Source organism: Pristiophorus japonicus, chromosome 4 (genome assembly GCF_044704955.1).
Source record: "Pristiophorus japonicus isolate sPriJap1 chromosome 4, sPriJap1.hap1, whole genome shotgun sequence".
Taxonomy (NCBI): Eukaryota; Metazoa; Chordata; class Chondrichthyes; family Pristiophoridae; genus Pristiophorus; species Pristiophorus japonicus.
In genome coordinates this window covers 49,987,307-49,991,984 of record NC_091980.1, presented here as the reverse complement: position 1 = coordinate 49,991,984, position 4,678 = coordinate 49,987,307, and positions in this window count along the sequence as shown.

Here is a 4,678-nt window from a genome sequence, read left to right as displayed (position 1 = left end):
ATCTTATTTGTGAATAAAACATAAGAACATAAGAATTAGGAGCAGGAGTGGGCCATATGGCCCTTCGAGCCTGCTCCGCCATTCAATGAGATCATGGCTGAACATCTACATCAACTCAACTTCCTGCTCGATCCCCATATCGCTTGATTCACTTAGTGCCCAAAAATCTATCAATCTCAGCCTTGAATATACTCAATGACTGAGCATCTGCAGCCCTCTGGGGCAGAGAATTCCAAAGATTCACAATCCTCTGAGTGAAGAAATTTCTCCTCATCTCAGTCCTAAATGGCAGACCCCTTATCCCCTATTTCTAGGCTCTCCAACCAGGGGAAATGACCTCTTTGCACCTTTGACAAAGCAAGGTGGACTTCTGGGACTAATTATATGAAAAGTTTCCCACTCCTGGCTGTAAAATTAATTTGGAAGTCTCAACACTGAGGTCGTAGCAGAGAATTGCCTGTAAACTGGCACTCTCACTCAGAGCTAAAACTTTAAGATACAATTGCGATTTTTTAAAAAGGATGTAATGTCCCACTGTACACAAAATATGCTATTTATGTGTTTAATATTTATTTAGTTTTACATTTTACAGCTAAGACTACAAGATGGCTAGTATTGAAAATAAGCCAGTAGAGGGCATGTTATTGGGACTGAGCTGAGAAAGCTTCATCCTGTAATTAACCTGTGTTAAATCTGATCCAGAAGTACTTTTGTACCCAAGTGCTCCATTCCTCAGCGTAAAATATAAAATATGTGAAAGTGGAGCACCTGTTAGATATATGTATATAATGGGCAAACTCAAATTGATTGGCACAATAAAGGAGTGTATAAGAGAATGAGGAGAATGGACTTATTCTCTGGAGTTTAGAAGAATGAGAGGTGATCTATTTGAAACACATCAAATTCTTAGAGGGCTTGACAGGGTAGATGCTGGGAGGATGCTTCCCCTAGCTGGAGAGACTAGAACTAGGGTGCATAGTCTCAGGATAAGGGGCCGGCCATTTAAGATTGAGAAGAGGAGAAACCTCTTCACTCAGGGGGTTGTGAATCTTTGCAATTCTTCACCCAAGTGGGCTGTGGATGCTCACCTGTTGAGTATATTCAAGACTGAGATCAATAGAATTTTGGGCACTAAGGGAATCAAGGGATTATGGGGTTATGATGGGAAAATGGAGTTGGTATAGAAGATCAGCTATGATCTTATTGAATGGCAGAGCAGTCTCAAGGGACTGTATGGCCTTCTCCTGCTCCTATTATTATGTTCTTATAAGTAGAAAATTTCTGTTGTAATAAAGTGTATAAATGAAACTCTACAAAATGAGGCCTTTTCTAATTCTTGATTTTTCTTATGTTAAATAAATACAGTATTACAACAAAGTAACAATCCAATAGTGGAGGCGTGTGCAAGATGCTACCCTGAGATTTTTTCATCCTGCTTTTTTTTTAACATACTTGAGTGTAATACATACGGACAATGACGGACTGGTAAAGACCATCTGGTCCATCAAGCCTGTCCCACCCAATTGCGATACCTTGTGTATCACAACTTATATCGCAACTATCACAACTCACTCCACCTGAAACCATGATTTCCTGGGAGAGACAAAAAAAAGATTAAAAAACCCAGGCCAATTGGGAAAAAAATCTGGGAAATTCCTCTCTGACCCATCTAGGTGATCAAAACTAGTCCAGGAGATCACTCTGGTCTTTAAATTCCCTACAATACTTACCTTCTGTAAGAGTTCATCTCCGCCGCAGCCAGAAACAAATCCAGTGTTTGCTTGCAGGAATTCAGTGAGTCTGCATCCACCACATGAGAGGGCAGCTTGTTCCAGAAGTATACTATTCTCTGTGAAAAGAACCACCGCCTGACATCTAACCTAGATCTAGCCTTATGCAACTTAAATTTGTGCCCCTGATCCTGCCTAGCCTACTTAGTTGAAATAAACGGTCAACTGGAACACTGCCTATTCCCTTCATTATCTTATAAATCTCAATCATATCCTCCCTAAGTCTACACTGCTCCAAGGTAAAGAGTCCCAACTCTTTTAACCTATCTTGATAACTAAGATGTTTTAGACTTGGAATTAGTGTAATGGTCCTCTTCTGCACTCCAGAACCTCAATATCACCCAACATGTAAGGAGACCAAAACTGGGCACAGTATTCCAAGTGCGGACTGACTAAGGTCGTGTAAAAGGACAAAACAGTACGCCTCGTCTTATACTCAATTGTCCTATGGATACACCCCAACACCCTATTTGCTCTAGCTATCACTGCACAGCATTGCTCATGTACCTTTAATAATGTATGCACTAGAATGTCCAAATCTCTTTCGATCTCCACCATCTTTATTGCCTTTTGCTGGAGGGTGCATGAATGTGGAGCATTTGCCCTGCCCACACGCATAACATTGCACTTATCGAAGTTATACATCATTTTCCAATCATGAGCCCAGTCTCCCAACACATTAAGATCTGCCTGAATCAGATGAGCCTCTTCTACAGTTCGAGCACTTTGCAAATTTGCAAATTGAACCGCCAACCCCTGAATCCAGATCATTCATAAAAATAGTAAAAAGCAACGGTCCCAACACTGATCCCTGCAGGATACCACTGGTGACCGGTCTCCAAACAGATCCAAATCCGTCTATAACTACTCTTTGCCTGCGTCCTGCCAGCCAGTTCTGTATCCAGCTCCAATCTTATAGAGAAGCCTCTCGTGCGGTACCTTGTCAAAAGTCTTTTGGAAATCTAAGTGGACAATGTCTACTGGGTTTCTCTCATCCATCAACTTTGTAACTTTTTCAAAAATAACAATTAGATTTGTGAGACATTACCTCATTTTTATGAAGCCATGTTGGGTGTCCCTAATATGTCCCTCCCTTTCCAAGTATTCACATATTGCATCCCTTATGATTCTTTCAAGCATTTTCTCTAATGTTGACCATTTTGTTCAGCTTCAGCTCTTAAAACTGTCCAAGCATAGAGAAATTGAAAAGGTGGCTCTCTGACTGGTGGTTTTACAGCAATGAGGGAGCAGTGTTTATCAACCCTTCAGGCCTATGATGTTTAAAGTGCTGAGGCTGAAGCTTTCAACTTCATGGTGGATGCAGAGTTGGCAATAGCAGTGGACATGGAGGACAGAGGTAGCAATGGCAGCAGCAGCAATGAAATCAGATGCAAAGTGAACACCGGGAAATGAGTAAGCAGACCATGCTAGGAAATGAAGAGCAAAAAGAGAAGTGAGGTACAGGAAGTGAGCCAATTTTTGAAGTGGAGGTTTGAGGTGTTTGTGCATTGGAGAGAGAGGGGGATTTTGTATTTGTATGGCAGTTTTGTATTTTGTAATATGGGGCCCCCCAATTTTTGAATGGGAGCCTTGCATTTAATCACAAACAGTCCTTCACTGGTTGTGGCACATGAATCCGATCCTCTGCTGCAAAAGATTAGATAATAGGATATTGCATCAATTTTATAAAAAGACATACCTCAAGGATGAATAGTTTGTTGTAAGTTGTCCAATAGTGCCAAGAATTTAGGGGAAATTGATTTGTTCAGACAAATAAGTTTCAATATGTAACAAAATTATACATTGTTACTTTTAATTTACATTTAATGGGTCTTCTATTTATACTATTCTATTTGCTGCAAAATTCAATATTGTTACCTCAAGTCTTTAGAAAATAAGACGGGTGTAGACTGCTGTGAGCCGAATGTTATACTTTGCTGGAGACTTCTGAGATAAAAACAAATTGATGGCAATTTCTGTCCCACTTTCAGGCGGGGACAGTACAGTCACTCCCTGAACTTGCCATCCATTCTTTCCTGTTCCATTCCCAGACATTTTTCATTATTCGCATGACTTCTCTTGGCCCCTGCCTTCCCCCCTCTTTTAATGTTGAGTTTAAAGCTTGGCTCCTCAGAGGAGCTGCTGGATTTCCTTCTCCTCCCTTCTGACTCATGAGCTGCCTGTAAGTGCTGATTCAACGCTCGCAGTTCCCCGATAAATGAGGCCCAGACATCAAAATGGTTCTGGCCTCTCTTCCAGGACATCGGGCAGGTGGCACAATAAAGGTGTGCATAAATAGCCCCATCAAGTAGATTCTTGAAATGCCACCTACATAAGATAACACAAGATGAATTTGTCTTATTCTATTGTGTAAGATGCCGTTTCAATATACTTACCTGTCTTATTCTTTCCTATATATTTTTAGCCGCAGAATGCCATATTCATTCCCCCTGTAGCTGAAATGTGAATGACCACTAGGTGGCCACAAATATCAGATAGGGCAGCAAAGAGAATGAGCTTTCTGTGACCTGAATGCACTTCCTTCAAACCCCTTCTCTATGCTCTTTTAATGGAGAGGTTACCCATTTTAGGTTGATGTCTCCATTAAAATAGTCAAAAGAAGAACGTGATACAAATGCATTAAACATTACCTCATAGAGTAATAACTTCTAGTCAGACTAACAATTTTAAAAGTTATGAGTGTCCGATTTAAGTTCTTGTTTCAGACCTCCTTAGATGCTTGGGATGGTGAAGGTGGTCCATTCAGGTCAACAGTGCAAAAGAAAACATTCCTGAAATGTACAGGTGGATTATGTGGCCAGCCTATATGTGACCATAAAAAAATGAATTGTGAGTGAGTGCACTGCCAGATGCAGCTGTTTATGATT